This window comes from Narcine bancroftii, chromosome 13, assembly GCF_036971445.1.
Source record: "Narcine bancroftii isolate sNarBan1 chromosome 13, sNarBan1.hap1, whole genome shotgun sequence".
In the NCBI taxonomy this organism is placed as follows: domain Eukaryota; kingdom Metazoa; phylum Chordata; class Chondrichthyes; order Torpediniformes; family Narcinidae; genus Narcine; species Narcine bancroftii.
The window spans coordinates 45371340-45388922 of NC_091481.1; the positions used below are offsets into that span (position 1 = coordinate 45371340).

Consider the following 17583-nt stretch of genomic DNA (forward strand, 5'->3'; position numbering starts at 1 on the left):
CTTCGATAAGGTACCACATGGAAGGTTAGTTAAGAAGGTGCAGTCTTTAGGTATAAATTTTGAGATAGTCAAACGGATTGAACATTGGCTGAAAGGGAGAGGCCAGAGAGTGGTAGTGGATAATTGTCTGTCAGGTTGGAGGCCGGTGACCAGTGGTGTGCCTCAAGGATCTGTATTGGGCCCATTGTTGTTCGTTATATACATTAATGATCTAGATGATGGGGTGGTAAATTGGATTAGTAAATATGCAGACGATACTAAGATAGGTGGAATAGTGGATAATGAAGAAGGTTTTCAAGGATTTCAGAGGGATTTGGGCTGCTTAGAAAAGTGGCAGATGGAATTTAATGCTGATAAGTGTGATATGCTTCATTTTGGTAAGAAGAATCAGAACATGACATACGTGGTAAATGGGAGAGCAGTGATGAATACAGAAGAGCAGAAAGATTTAGGAGTAACGGTACATTGTTCCCTGAAGGTAGAAACTCACGTGAATAGGGTGGTGAAGAAGGCTTTTAGAATGCTGGCCTTTATCAATCATTGCATGGAATATAGGAGTTGGGAGGTGATGTTGAGATTGTATAAGACGTTGGTGCGGCCTAATTTGGAGTTCTGTGTGCAGTTCTGGTCGCCTAATTATAGGAAGGATATAAAGAGTGGAGAGAGTGCAGAGAAGGTTTACCAGAATGTTACCTGGGTTTAAGCATCTAGAGTATAGGGAGAGATTGGACAGATTAGGTCTTTATTCTTTGGAGCGTAGAAGGTTGAGAGGGGATTTGATAGAAGTATTTAAGATTATGAAAGGGATAGACAGAGTGGATGTGGATAGACTATTTCCGTTAAGAGGAGGAAAGATTAAAACAAGAGGACATGAGTTAAGAATTAAAGGGCAGAGGTTTAGAGGTAACATGAGGGGGAACTTCTTTACTCAGAGAGTGGTAGACGTGTGGAATAAGCTTCCGGGAGAAGTAGTGGCGGCGGAGTCAATTGTATTATTTAAGAAAAGGTTGGACAGGTATATGGATGAGAAGAAGATGGAGGGTTATGAGCATTGTGCAGGGAGGTGGGACTAGAGAGGGGCGTTTGGTTCGGTGCGGACTAGAAGGGCCTAATGGCCTGTTTCCGTGCTGTAAATTGTTATGTTATGTTATGTTGAAATAAACAAACAGAAGAAAAGGCAATGGAGTAATAATAAATCATCTGCACCTTCTTCCCTGTTTCCTTCCAGCCCCCTATTTGTTTCATCTACATAGGTGCAAGCACCAGTGCACACACAAAAACACAGAGTCACAAATGGGGAACACAATCTTCAATACTAATTATGTCATGAATTATAAATAACGGCAACTTATAAGAGCAAGAGGATTGAAAAGGACAAATGAAGTCAAAGAATGAATAACTACAACCAGGCAGTCAGAGATCTTCAGCAAATATCCCCAATATGTGATTTGAAAAGTTATAAGATATATTAAGACTAATATATTTGAGTTAATTTAACCCTTTGCATCCTTAAATGGCTCAACTAAAAAAGACACCCCCCTCAACAACAAAAGCCATAAGAACCAAAGGCATAGGACTGTGAGCAGCCCATAAAGTCCCACAATCCTGGTCCAACAATCAAAAGATGTTATCTGATCCTCTTCTGTATATATTTTACAGCGAAACAATAAAAGCATGGCACTTACACTTTCACATTGCAAATGGAACAGTGACACTGCTTTCTTCGGTACCCCTGCACCAAGACCTCTGTGGTCTTTTGCACAAACATTTTCGTCACCTGGGTTGATTGTGGTTGCAAATAAATAGAAAACCAGGGATGAAAAAAATGCAAGAAAAGACCACTGTAAAAAAGTTAAGGTTAAATGGTTCTGAATATTATAGATGCTGATGCAAGAAGATTATTGCAAATCTTTACAAAGTCCTTTTTAAACTTTGACATAAAATTAGACAGGAAAACTGAATTCTGTTTTGTGATTCTCTGAACTAAAATCTTCACCAAAGTTTCCTTCATCAACGTTTCCTGAGAGAGTTCCCAACCCTGCTCTTTTCTCTATAAATAACTGTTACTCAAACTCGTTTATTTATACCATTTCCATTAATCGTCTTATCATATTACAAATACTTGTAACTTACAGATAAAGATGAGGCTTTATTTATCAACCATATCTCCTTGTTCTGTTTATAATTCAATTATGCCCTGTACTTTTGTGATCGACTCCAGTCAGTAATACTCGTTTTGATATCCCACATCATTGCTGTTTCGTTCTTAAACTTCACGTTAACCCTCTCTGTTGTGTATTCTCTCCTTAAAAATACACTTGCACAATGAGAAGTGTTGTGCCTTGTGTTGTATCTTTTTTCAAATCAAAATGGTTCCTCCCATTAATAACCCATTATTGAAACATGTCATTTATATTTGGGATAAAATTAAACAATTTGTGGGTTTAAAGAGTGATGATCCTCAAAGGACTTTAATACCCATGACTTTGGGTAATAGAATCTTGGCCACCTGCTATCAACATGGTATCAGGGGCATTGAAGATGGTTATGATCAACAGAGGCAATTTATGTCTTTTGAGGGACTTATAATTTACCCAACAACACATTATTCTGCTATCTCCAATTGTAATCCTTCTTGAGGAAAACATGGCGAGCATTAATGGGCCTAACAATGCGCTCAGATATAATCAATTTGGAAGTGTATGCAACCAAATTTATCTTTAATTTTATGCTCTGATCCAAAATCAAAGCCCAGAATCTGGAGATTTGAGTATTGTAATCAATGCACAATCCTGCTCAGATCGATGTGCAGATATTATGATGACTTAATTAATTCTAGATATCGACTGATTCATTATAATTTTCTGCACCAATTATATCTCACACCTCAAAAGATACATAAATAAACCCAGACTTCTCTGATAGGTGTTTTAGGTGTGGTGTAGATGTTGCTACCTTTTTACATTCCACCTAGTTATGCAGGAAATTAAGATGTTTTTGGATAGAATTGAGGCAAATGTTTACAAAAATTGTGGGGGTGAACTTCCCCCTAGACCTGGGGTAATGTGGCAGTTTTAAAAGTTAACTTCTCCAGAAGTTAATCTCAATTTATTAAGATTGTGTTGTCAATAGTGAGTAAATTTATAGAAGTTAATTGCAATTCCAATTTCCTACTTCACATTGATGGTTGAAGCATGGTGGTGCAAAGCTGTATTCCACTTCAGAAGATTACTTTATAGTCTTAGGAATAGATATAGTATGTTCATTGAAATTTGGCACCTTACTTAGATTACTTAAATGCCCAGACTGTATAATTATTACTTTCCTCATTGAAATTTAATACTTTTAAAATGATGTGACTGAGATGTCAAACCTTGTTCCTGTTGCTTTTTCTTTACTATTTTCTTTCTTTTTTATCTCCTTCTATTCCGTGCTGTCTCTCCCCATTTCTTTTCAATTTGGGGAGGGGATGATGGGAGAAAATGGACTCTCTTTTCCTTTTTCCTTTTTTTGGATCTTTGGAATGTTTTTCTATGATTTTATATTCAATGTATCATTGTTATTAGATTGTTTGAGTCCTATTATTCTGTCTGTTCATAAAACAAAGAAAATATTTTAAAAAATTATACCAGTCCCATTAATTTTCTTATAGTATTACAAACACTTGTAACATTCAGATAAAGATGAGGCTTTATATAATCATAACCATATAACAATTTACAATACGGAAACATGTCTCCTTGTTCTGATTCTAATTCCATTATGTTTTTTGCCCTGAACTTTTGTGATCGACTCCAGTCAGTAATACCCACTTTGTTATCCCACACCATTGCTGCTTTGTTCTTAAATTCTTCACGTTAAACCCCGACCCCAAAATGGTAAAAGTCCTAGCTGTTAGGATAGCGGTCAAGTCCAATCAAGTGAATCCTAGAAAACAGCTCCTCTTTGGCCATGTTTATTCTTGCTACTACTGCCAGCTCTCATTGTAATTCATTCAATATTTCTCTTGTTTTTGTCTCAGCTCTATAGGATGGACAATTTTATAAATCATATCACACAACTCCAATGTCAGCTTGCGCTCAGCAATACCACTCTCATGTCAAGAATCAGAAGGTTAACTGTTCAAGCTACACCACAGAGAACTGAGCATTCAACCAACCCAAGACTTCCTTTCCTGTACGAAGAATTGGATGGATTGGATTGCTAAGAATAGGGACAGTGGGAATACTGCTCTTTCTCTCTCCAGAACAGGGAAAAACTTGGTCATCAGGTGTGAGGTGCTCTTGGTGCTGCTGTTCGTGATGAAGGTGTGATCTATCCCCTGCCCTTACACCTGACAGTCAGGAGAGCAGTGTTCTGATTCATTTGGGGTCCACAATGGACAGGATCAGAAGGAGCACAATGTACAGGTCACCGAAAAATGGGGGCGAGGGTGTACCCAATGTGATGCTCATCCTGATGACCACCTTCATGTGTGGCTGCATCAAGCTGTGCATGGAACCAAGGTATGAGGGCACCAGGGCCACTACGTGCTGAGGTTCTTCCTGTCCCAGGTGTTGTGAAGGATAAGACTGGCCCCACTGCCATGCAATGACCCAGTTAGCCAGACAGTGCCACACTACCTATCGTTTGTGGAAAGGTACTTCCAAAACAATACCTTCGACCAAAGAGCCATTAGGCAGTGGTCAGCTTGGAATGTCCTGCAGAAACTGAGAGAGGAGGACTTGATGGTTCCCAGTGCTGACTGGCAGAATGTCGCATCACTAACAAACACGAGGACTTGGCCTGGCTGGCAGTGAGGGGCCCTCTAAGTGAGATCTTTCCTGTACAAACAGTAAATCACCCTCAATGCACACTGTCCTCGGGACAGCTGCGGTGGGGTGAGGACCGCCACCCAACTCTTTGCCGAGTGCAGATTTGCAAGGAGAGTGTGGAGAGGGATACAGGGGGCTCTGTCACGGTTTATCTCCAGCAACAGCGTAACAAAGGACTCCCTGATTTATGGACTGTTCCTGGTGCCCACTCAGTGTCCAATGTCCAGAACAGCCCGAACTCTGATTTCCTTTCAGTTTCTTCCTCTACAATCAAATTTTCTGTTCAATTTTTCTCTTTTCTGGTTGACTGAAATGAATCCATTCATGGGCTAGTTTTGATGCAAGAGGCAACTTGTCACCAAAATACAACAGTAAAGTGAAACATATGAGGCAACAGATTATAGACAATTAGGTTCTAAAATCCATTATCCAGTTTTATGATGATATTCAAAAGGATACCGTGTAAGCAGCAGGTAACCACCAAGGTGGAAGAAGTGGTATCAAAATGGCAAACATTGTAACAAAAGAAAACAAGTAGACCACCCCACAGATGAGTTGGAATGGATGGGGTGGCCAGTTCCAGCCGCTGGTCCTTCATGGCCAGTTAAGAATTGATGATTTCATTAATCCAGTTTTATTAAATTTGTGGGAAATATTCTTCTGCAAAAACATTTTAAAATGTTACATGTAACCTAATATTTTTAAACAGCAATAAAATTTATGAAAATGGTAATAAAAGTACATTTGTCTCTTACAATGACATTTGGAATCAACTGTTACAGTTCAACTTTTGAACTTCTAACCAAAATGGAGAAGCATTTCACCGTGGAAAGAGTGTATCTTTCAATGATCTTTTGAAATAAAATTCCGCTCACTTCCAGGTATGGAAATATTTTAAAGCCAGCGAGAGGGACCGAGCAGCACGGAGTGTTTAACGATAAGCACAATGCCTTTACAGTGTCAGTGCTCGGGCCTGGGCTCCGAATCCCATGCTGTCTGTCAAGGATTGGAGGTTATCCCAGTGTCTGCATGCCTTTCCCCGGGGGTCTGGTTTCCTCCCACCATTTGAAATATATCGGGGGTGGAGGACAATTGGATCTATTTGCGTGGCATGGACTCGTGAGCCAAAATGGCTTGTAACCATGCTGATGTCAAAATTTAAATTATATATTTGCTATCAACTGTTACAAGTCAACTTTCGAAATTTGAACCAAAACTGGTGAGAGGAATCAGCGGAATTCTGCTTTTTGAACCACATTTCAACCAGGACTGGGCAATCCTGGAGAACCTGTGTGCAAAGTAAGTGAGAAAGAGGGAATCAATCCCATCACCATCACAGACACGCGTGATGCCTCACTCCTTTCTCGGGCCACCTGAGAAGTTGCGAGACGATCATCCTCATCATTGGTTTGGTCACCTGAAAAAAGCCCCGTTGCCCAGTTCATGACCACCTGTCCCCTTCAGCAGCCCAGGCCAGCTTTGGCTTTGGGTGGCACCCACATGCCTGGAGTCCCTTCTCCGCAGCCCCATGCATAGTGACACAGAGTCCGAGCCACTCACGTTGCAGCACGATACCACCAACAGGGAAGGACGGTATCCAGGTCAAGCGAGAACATACAATTTCACTGCCTGTGAGAAACTTCTAATCTTGGCAACACATCAAGGCAACTGGTGGCAGCGGCATTGGGGACCCCTCAATGGTCACACGTGGAGACCTCCATAGGTCTCTTCCCTCCGTCACCATTCACTGCAGCTGCAGGGAGCACAACATGTGTGGGAGGGGGCAGGTTGAAGGGGAGCAGGGAAACGATGCCTGATCACTGCCATGTCATCACCCCCACCCTTTGATTTCCGCTTGTCTCCACCTCTTTCCACTGACCCCAAATACTCCCCACAGCCACGTTGATTCAATAGGATAATTGTTATATTTTCATGGGAATTTTACATCTCATGCTCTAAAATATTCTAGCCATGAAACACCCACAATCCGCCAATCGATTTCAATTTCACAAATCCAGCAGCGGCAGTTATTTGATTTTCATTATCCAGGTCTGATGAGATGGAAATAAAATTGAACGAGACACAACCAACAATTGTACCATCTCCGAATCGTGGCTGAAGTATGTTATTGAGGAAACGATTCAATGGATTTGGGTCAGGAATACTGCCCGGAGAGCACCTGTCCAGATGCTCTTTTGTGCGCTGTCCTTTCTCTCTGATGCCCACTGTTGTCAGTTGATCAGGATGCCTTGATACCACACTTTGTCAAATGCTGCCTATCTCTCTCCCCTCACGGCCGCAATTCTGCTGCTTGAAACATTTTTGCAGCGTGACTAGACTGATCCTGGCAAAGCCAAATAAGTAGAACTCATGTCCAACAGCTGATCCTTTCCCTCTCTTCCACAGGTCATTGATCTGGATGTGCCCTGCTCATAGACCAAGGAGTTTCAATGAGAAATGTTTGCAACCTCGCACCGCCTTCCCGCGTGGCAGCATTACATGAATAAATTCGTGGCTGTTCTCTGGATTTCAATGTTTTCATGGTCCACTCCCAACTCCGCCGAAAATGTTTTGACCATGGGACCCAGCGACCATCCTTGAACCTAACCTGGGTTAAGCTGCTAATGAAGCAACTCTTTGGCTGCTCACCCCCGAACTGACCTGAACAATGTTGCTCGAACCCACACTTCCCTCACAGAAGAACCGTTTGTCAATCAACTCCCACCTCCCACCCCGATTTCATCAGATTCCAGAAATGGAAGTTGATTCCCAAATTTTCGTCCATCTTTTCTCGAATCCTTCCAGTTCCTATATCTGCCCTTTTAAGTCACTAATGACACCCGCTGTGGCTGGAAAATTACCACTTCTACTTTTCCCTTCTCAACACTTTGATTTTTTTCCTCGTTGGCATCTTTGCTGTGTCCACAGGGTGTGATCACATCGTTAAATTATTCTTAAATGTACAAATGCACGGAACATTCATTTCCCTAGTCCATTTGTTACTTATCCATGCTTCCTGTGTGGTAATGATTTGTTGTCACATGAGAGTTTCATGTACATCTATTCTTACTGAAATTCTCACTTGTTTCATCCAAACAGGTACCTTTACAGCGCCAGCAATCGGGAACGGAGTTCGAATCCCGCGATGCCTGTAAGGCATATACATTCTCCCCAGGGACTCCGGTTTTCTCCCACCATTTGAAACCTACAGGGACTTAAGTTTAATTGGAGTAAATTGGGCCACACGGATCGTGGGCCGATAAAGCCTGTTACCATGCTGTATGTCTAAAACAGATATAAAATGTAGATAATAAGGTTGATGCAAGAAAAAAACAAATTCAGACAGGTCTTTTTTGTGGAGCTGTAGTAGTTTATTGTCCATGGTAGGAAGGTGAGGTTCAAGGGTCTGATGTCCGTTAAGACTCCGAGACAGGCAGATGGATGTAATCAAATAGAGAGTTATCGATATGAGGAAGGAAAAGTTTAGATTGTGGGGCAAAACATGGTGGGCCGAAGGGCCTGACATGAGCTTCAATGTTCTCTAGAAGCAAAGCACAGCAGGTCCCGCTCTATCTACATACGAAGGAAATGCAACCAACATTTCGGACCCGTGTCCTTCGTTAAGGTGTGAACAAAAAACAGACAGGCCTGCTGAGTTTCGCCGGCACTTTCGTGTCTTGTTCTCAACGGCAGCGTCTGCAGATTCTCCATTTTCTCAGCCAGGAGAAACAAAACCATTGTTGAACGTAGAGTTGATGCTGGACTTCACACTGCTGTCCCCTTTCCAGAAGGTCTCAGAGCGAGAAGAGCTTGTGACCAGCTTTCTGATGTTGGCTCCCTGTTCAAACATCGAAATAGAAATTGCTTCCGTTAAAGAAAGAATTGCCAATGGTGAAGCAAACAGTCTCATTTTCCCCCATTCAAATCAGACAATTCACAATATCTGATCGTCCAGGTCAGTATCTGCTCTCTTTTCAGCAGCAGAGTCTTTGGATTGTCCAACTTCGCTGCAGTCAAGACTTATGTCGGTGTTGCCGAATCTTTCAGCCATTGCCCTCGATACCTGTTGCCTTGACTCCTCCATAAGTACAGATTACCTCATCCCGCTTCTCATGAACCACTTCAGCCTGAACTTTGATGGCCGCCATGCCTCACACAACTTGATTTCCATCATGGCCGTTTGCTCTGTACTTTTCCCCATGTTGTCCTTCAATCTTCCGGACGTGCAACTTGTTGAAGAAATGGAGAGTTCAGCACTCGGCTTGGATGGGCTTTTGGGGCCACAGGTGGACAGAAATGTGACGGGAACCATCCCTGGGATCTTCCTGCTGCCCTTCATTTGCAGCTTCTCCGTGTCCTCCAGTCATTTGCCGCCACCTGTGGGTCGTTCTTTTCCGTCGGTAACATGACCTGTTGCCTCGACCCATCAGCTCGGACACAGTTGTTTCTCCGCAAGGGAAGACCCTTCTTCTTCGTGGTCGGCAAAAGAACTGGATTCTCTCAGGTGACCCGTGTCGACCCCAGGAAATAGTGGGAACTGGTCGTTGGCATTAACAGGAGTTGAGCATCGCCAGTTCCAAATGTGCTCCGAGGTCTCCGTTCCTGCCAATCATCGGCACCACGACTTGTTGCAATTGGTGGCTCCACTTTGCTGCTTGAAGCTGAGCCACAGATTTGGCCATTTTGAGCTGCACCGACTCGAGCTTCCGACTTCCATCCCGCGGCATCACGCCAACCCACTGCATTGGCTTCTCTGGGACTCTCGGCTCCTTGCACCAATGGGCCTTTCCCGTGGAGGGAGGGGAGGCCCGTGTCCTTGTCCTCTGAAGGGAATGAATGCGGAAGCGGGCCCGGGATGTCAGGAGTTGCTTGTCACCCGCCTCAGTTCTATCTCCATCTACACCACAATCCTCACCTCAGCAATGCAATGCTGGAAAATCCACCCCAACAGGACACCTTCCATCGTCCATTGACCGTCCTGCCTCCCCCATCCCCCCGAAACCCGTCCCGTCCCGTCCCATCCCGTGCCATCCCGTCCCATTCCCCCCCAATAGACTGGATCCCCTGACAAGAAATGTGCTCAAGCGGATTTCCCTTCATAGGGTCATGAAATGAGCCCAGTCCAGAAAGAACCAAGGAATTAAACCATTGGCTCATCACAGTTCTCATGGACACTGGTGCATGAAAGGCCGCGTCATTTCAGGGAGACTGTGAGGGTTTGCAGTCTAACGATGAGCCCCCAACATGAGGCTGACACTCACAAGGTGTCCCGCCCACACACCGGGGCATTCGCCTCCTTTTGCTCCAACCTGTTCGAACGCTCCCTTTTCCCGCCCCAGCACCAACCTCGCGCCCCTCGCCTCGCCTCCCCATTGGCTCATTAACACTCGTGTCAATGCTACTCCTCGCTCTGACCGCGCCTGCACGTTCCCAACATGAAAGGCGAGTGAGCATGGCCAACACATTGCCAAGGAACTCCCACACTGCGCCTGGTCCAGGTCAAAGTCGGGACGCGACCGCGACAACAGGCAGCTCTTTCTGTCATCCTGGAGTAGATTATGGATCGGGCCATGAGTGGAGGAAACTGTCAGCGAAGTCATGGTGCTGGACTGCAGACTTCTGACCCTTCTTCCCAGAGATGGCAGCGAGAAGCCGTCGTGTCCAGTGCGACGAGGCTCCTTCATGATCCGCCTTCTTGAGGCAGCGCCTTAAATGGGCAGAAGGTCGGAGCCTGTGAGGGAGTTGATTGTCTTAACTGCCCTCGGCAACTCTGCTTTCCCTGGCTCCTGAGTTTCCAGCCCGGGATGTGATGCAGCCAGTCAGTCTTCTTTCCACAGTGCATCTGGAGAAGTTTGAAGGAGTCGTTCACGGCATCCTAATGTCCTCAAATGGCTGAGAAAGTCCACGTGTTGTTGCAGCGTCTTCACAGTGGGCTCCTTCTGCTGTCTTCAAGAGAGGTTCTCTGATATGTGGAGCCCCAGGAACTTGAAATGTTCCAACTGTATCACCACAGCTAAAACACAAATCTGATTCATTAAAACCATATTTTTCTAATTTTTCAGGTGTCAAATGTAATTGATGTTAAAAATTGTAATTAATCATTGCATAACGTGGATTTTTCAATCTCGTTACACTGTCATAACAAATATCTAACCAATCCTCTTCAGAAAAAGTAAAACCAATATCCGATTTCCATTTAATTTTAGATCTATCCCAACCCTTTTTATCCGTACCATCCTGTAATATTTAATACATAAATGAAATATAACCCTTCTCTGGTACCTTCACAAGAGAAGTCTTAAATTTAGTAATTTTAGGTAAAATCATCTCTACAAAGCATACATTTTACCAAAGATCCAATTTGATAATACAGAAATAAAGAATTCTTTTCAATATTAAAATCTTCCCTCATCTGATTAAAAGATAAAAACTTACCTTCTTTAAAACAATCTCCCAAATTCTTCACATCTCCAATGCAATAAACTTTGATTATGTATTGAAAAAGAAATAAGTTGATTATTATACAATGGAGTCAAAGCCAATAATTTACCCCTAGAACTCATCATTTTATTTTTCTTTATCCATAATTTCATTAAATGTTTTAGTATAGGCACACTATATTGTTGTAACAAATTCATATTCCACCTAAATAAAAATTGATGTATTTCAAATTCAGAAATACTTGCCATCTCAATTTTAGCCCAACTAGGAGTCCGTACCAAATCAATCAATGAACTAATAAATTTAAGTTGGGCTGCCTCATAATCATTTTGAAAATGTGGTAAACGTAATCCCCCTAACTCATATTTCCAAGTTAATTTATTCAAAGCTTCTCTTGAAAATATACCCCTCCATAAAAACTCCATAACCATTTTATTTAAATCTTGAAAAAAAAAATTTCAAGTAAATACAGAATAGATTGAAACAAATATTATATACAGGAAAGATATTCATCTTAATTATATTTATCCTTCCCATTAAATTAATAGGTAAATCTTTCCATTTAATCAAATCAGTTTTAATTTTTTCATTAATGGAGCATAATTTGATAACATTGATAATTAACATCAAAATTATACCCAGATATTTAATTCGATGAGTCCACTTTGAATTAATAATATTCTTATAAACTGAATAATCTCCTTCACTTACCTATAATATTTCACTTTTTTCCCAATTAACTTTATATCCAGAAAGACATCCATAGTGTTTTAAACATTCCTTCAAATGCAAAAGTGACTGAGCTGGATTTGTTAAATACACCAATATGTCATCAGCAAATAAATTAATTTTATACTCCTCATCTAAAACTTTCATACCTTGTATCTGTGTATTTTGTCTTATCAACTGTGCTAAAGGTTCAATCACTAACACAAACAAAGCTGGTGATAAAGGACAACCTTGACTAGTTGATCGAGTTAACTTAAAAAGATTCCGAAATCAAACCATTCGTCAATACTCTAGCTACCGGTTTACTATATAGAGCTCAAATCCAATCAATAAAAGAAGGACCAAACTTAAATTTCTCCAAAACTTTAAACAAAAAATTCCATTCATCTCTATCAAATGCTTTTTCTGCATTAAAGGATATCACCATCGGATGATCTAAAGAATGTCAAAATCTATTAATCAAACTAATCACTCGCAAAATATTATCTGAAGCATATCTATTCTTTTTGACCTGTTTGATCAATATGAATCAACTTTGGTAAAAATCTATTTGCTAATACTTTAGCTATTGTTTTATAATCTACATTTAACAACGATATTGGTCGATATGAAAATACCTTCAAAGGAACTCTATCTTTTTTAGGAATTACTGTAATTAAAGCACAAGAACAAGACTCAGGTAAATCATAGTGTTCTCCAACTTGATGTAATACACCCCCAAACACATAAAAAAATTTATAAAATTCAACCAAAAATCCATCATCACTAGACATGAATCATTTTCAAGGATTGACTTCTTTTTAGTATTGGAACATTGACAAGGGAAAATATAACAAGCGGAATATAAAATAGGGTGATTTCAGATCATTCTCTGGTTTATTTTACATATGAAACTTCTGAGAAAATTCAAATAGCTTATCGTTGGAGATTTCATACAATGTTGTTAAAAAATACAGAATTTATTGATTTTTTGAAAAAAATTAATTTTTTTGAAAGAAAATTCTAAATCTGTTCAAAGTAAGTTTGTTATATGGGATGCAATGAAAGCCTATTTGAGGGAATTCTCTTATTATTTATAAACCTCATGAAATTAATGATAAATTTTATTTATTTTATAAATGTTATATACATCTGAAGGAAAACAGGAAACTGGATTGATTGATTTTTTTTAAACACAGTTGAATTTACCGATATTAGAGGATGGAGATATACAGGAGTAAGAAGAACCATGTATTGATTCGGAAATTAAAATGGGTATGCTGGAAATGCCAAATGGTAAACCCAACCATATTCTTCATCTCCATCCTGTATTGTGGTTTATCATGTCCACCAATTTGCTGTCTGACCAACTGATCTAGACTATTCAATTGTGTGTTGAAAATCTCATAGCTTTAAGATGCCCTTGCATTGATTGACAGCAAAGAGGAGATGACATAGAACACTGCAGAGCAAACCAGACTATTCAGCCCTTAATGTTGTTCTGACCAAACAAATCTGCATTCTGCATTAAGGTGGGCAACTGTCCCACTCCACCACAATCATCTCGGGCAAAGCATGTGTTGTGGGTGATGTTCTGGTTGTACAAGAGGAATCTGACCAGGAGGGCTCCTCCCACCACCAAATCCAAGTCTTGGTGCTTGTTTGTGAGCACTGGCAATGAGGCATTCCAGCAGATACCATGGACAATGTTCTCAAGGAACCATCCCAGCATATAACAGATAACAAGAAATTAATATAGTTTGGGCAAGAGATGTGGTGTTTTTGGATTTTAGTCGGCATTTGTCAGGGATCTCATGGGAGACTTGTTCAGAAACTAATGAGGCATGGGATCAAACTGATTCAGCCACACACAAAGGTGGTCATCAGGTTGTAGGCCTTTGGCACCTTTGTATGGGGCAACTTGCACATGTCTATCCTTTGTACCCTTTCCATCTTGGATCCCCATCTAAACCTAAAAAAAAGCAAATTGTTCCTGTCACGCTGGAGATGTGGGGGGATGATCCACATCTGTGCCATGTACAATGGTACCAAAAGCACTTTGCACCTGATGACAATGTTCCTCCCTGTTATTGAGATGGAGATTTGTGCCCACAGATCATGGTTTGGGTCGACCTTTGCAATTCGCTCTGATCAATTTGTATGCATGCTCACCAAACCAAAACCCCATCTCCTCCATTCTGACTGTAAAGGGGATGGTGGACCAGTCAGACAATTACTGAAGTCTCTGTCTTTTCGGATTTTCCCTGATGCCTGATGTAGACAATTGAGGAGTGCAGAGTAACAAAGGGATTTAGGAGTTATGGTAAATAGTACCCTCAAGGCTGATACTCAGGTAGATGGTGTGGTGAAGAAGGCATTTGGAATGTTGGCCTTCATAAATCGGAGTATTGAATTCAAGAGTAGGGAGGTTATGATGAAATTGTACAAGGCATTGGTGAGGCCAAATTTGGAGTACTGTGTACAGTTTTGGTCGCCAAATTATAGGAAGGATATAAACAAGGTGGAGAGAGTGCAGAGAGGGTTCGTGAGAGTGTTGACAGGATTTCAGGGTCTGAGTTACAGGGAAAGGTTGTGGAGACTGGGGATTTTTTCTCTGGAGCGTAGAAGATTGAGAGGGGACTTGATAGAGGTGTTTAAGATTTTAAAAGGGATGGACAGAGTAAATGTGGATAGGCTTTTTCAATTAAGAAAGGGGGAGATTCAAACTAGAGGACGTGGTTTGAGATTGAAGGGGGAAAATTATAAGGCGAACATGGGGGGAAATTTCTTCACGCAGGGGGTGGTGGGGATATAGAATGAGCTTCCGGCAGACGTGGTCGAGGAGGGATCATTGGTTACATTTAAGGAAAGACTGGATTGTTACATGGATAGGAGGGGACTAGAGGGTTATGGACCGGGTGCTGGTCAGTGGGACTAGGAGGGTGGGGGATTTGCTACGGCATGGACTAGTAGGGCCGAACTGGCCTGTTCTGTGCTGTAAGTGGTTATATGGTTATATGGTTATATAGACTCTGAGTTGCCACAGATGGTGATCATTGTTGTCCATGTAGAGGATAACCTTGACCAGAGTGCCTCTACTGCCTGCTTACATTGCTTCTCATACCTTCGTCTTTCCTGATGGATTTAGCAAAGGGCTCTATGCAGCACACAAATTAAACTGGAGAGAGAGGGTGATCCTGCCTGACTCTAGTTTTGACCAGCAAGAACAATCAGCAATTAAATGGACAAGTGCTTTTCCCTTTCCCCTTACCAGTGCAAGTTCTCTTTCTTGCAGACCCAGCCTTCTTGGGGTGATTTTCTGATTCTACCCAATCTGGCGTATACCAAGCGGTTTCCTGTTTTAAGTCTTGAATGGACTTCCTTCCATTTTCCTCCTGTCCTGGTGGTTCCCAAGAGGAAATAGGCCTGAATCTACCCTGTCAAATACTTTCATCACTTTGACCAGCTCACCATTGAATCAGGCGAGATTAGAGGTTCTAATTATTGTCGTGCACTAAATACACAACGTCTGTTTTCACATGAAGGTGTTCAGAGGCGCCACTGGTCCAGTTCCCCGATTGAGATCAGGAAGAGAATCAAATGAGAGTCCGTTTAGAGAGGTTTCCTCCTACTCTTCAAGAACACATGGGTTTGTTAGGTTAATTGGTGTGCTTGGGCAGCACAGGGTCATGGGTTAGCAGGTCTTGTAACCGTGCTATATCACCATATTATTCTTGCATGTTCTCCATCCTACGATTGAGCAAGTGTGCTGGGTTTGCATATCGGTAATTGATGTATTCATCCTCTATAATCTGGGGACTGATGCCTGTTAATGTTGGAAAGCATTCATTGTCTGTTGACTTCAATGCTCCGATAATCGTAAATCAAGACAGCCCTTCGTCCCATGATGTTGTGGCAACACATGTATACCTATGAAAACAAAACTAAACCCTCCATACCTCATAAGCCTCTATTTTTGTTTAGCCCATGTCCCTGTCTAAAAATCTCTTAAATGCCCCGATTACACCAGTCTCCACTAACACCACTGGCAAATTATTTGAGGCACACTCAACGCTGTGCAAAAAAAACCAATCCCGATCACTCCCCTGAACTTTCCTCCCTTTGGTGTTTGCACATCCAAGGTTCCATGCATCCCATGTCTCATGACTTTCAGAATCTCACACGGGAGACCTTGTCTACTGCCCTACCATCATCAATTTCTTTTGTTACTTCCTCAAGGAATTCAGTTCGTCCCGCGACACACAACCTTCTCCTTACAAAGTCATTCTGACAATCCCTAAGAAGACTGTACTTCTCTAAGTGTTGGTAGATCACAGATGTCAGACTCATTATAATTCCCTTGATTCTCCTTATTACACTTTTTAAATATTGGGACCACATTTCCCATTCCTCAATCCTCCAGCACCTCCCCTGTGGCCAAGGAGAACTCAATGATCATTGTCAATGCCCCATCAATCTCTTCCCACCCTTCCCATAACAACCTGGGGTATATTACATTCCAATCTATTTCCCCTTAGTCTATTCCGCCCCCGCATCCCAGATAATTCCCCACCACCCACCCCCAATCTTGTTTGTCCCCCCAACCCATACCAGTCTGTTTCCCCTGTCCCTGTGGATTTCCCCCATCTTATTCTGCTTCATATAACATAACATAACAATTACAGCACGGAAACAGGCCATTAGGCCCTTCTAGTCCGCACTGAACCAAACACCCCTTTCTAGTCCCACCTCCCTGCACAATGCCCATAACCCTCCATCTTCTTCTCATCCATATACCTGTCCAACCTTTTCTTAAATAATACAATTGACTCCGCCGCCACTATTTCTCCCGGAAGATGATTCCACACAGCTACCACTCTCTGAGTAAAGAAGTTCCCCCTCATGTTACCTCTAAACCTCTGCCCCTTAATTCTTAACTCATGTCCTCTTGTTTTAATCTTTCCTCCTCTTAACGGAAATAATCTATCCACATCCATTCTGTCTATCCCTTTCATAATCTTAAATACTTCTATCAAATCCCCTCTCAACCTTCTACGCTCCAAAGAATAAAGACCCAATCTGTCCAATCTCTCCCCATACTCCAGATGCTTAAACCCAGGCAACATTCTGGTAAACCTTCTCTGCACTCTCTCCACTCTGTTTATATCCTTCCTATAATTAGGCGACCAGAACTGCACACAGAACTCCAAATTAGGCCGCACCAACGTCTTATACAATCTCAACATCACCTCCCAACTCCTATATTCCATGCAATGATTGATAAAGGTCAGCATACTAAAAGCCTTCTTCACCACCCTATTCACGTGAGTTTCTACCTTCAGGGAACAATGTACCGTTACTCCTAAATCTTTCTGCTCTTCTGTATTCCTCAATGCTCTCCCATTTACCACATATGTCCTATTCTGATTCTTCTTACCAAAATGAAGCACCTCACACTTATCAGCATTAAATTCCATCTGCCATTTTTCAGCCCACTTTTCTAAGCAGCCCAAATCCCTCTGCAATCCTTGAAAACCTTCTTCATTATCCACTATTCCACCTATCTTAGTATCGTCTGCATATTTACTAATCCAATTCACCACCCCATCATCTAGATCAT

The 17583-nt window shown here is 41.8% G+C and overlaps 1 long non-coding RNA gene across 1 annotated transcript in view; it reads left to right on the top strand.

Moving 5' to 3' along the window:
- Positions 1–5513, top strand: part of LOC138748231 (uncharacterized) — a 38689-nt gene extending 33176 nt beyond the window's left edge. The window contains exon 4 of the long non-coding RNA XR_011347886.1: positions 4022–5513. This is a non-coding gene — a long non-coding RNA (uncharacterized lncRNA). The remainder of the gene's footprint in view (positions 1–4021) is intronic.
- Positions 5514–17583: the final 12070 nt, after the last annotated feature.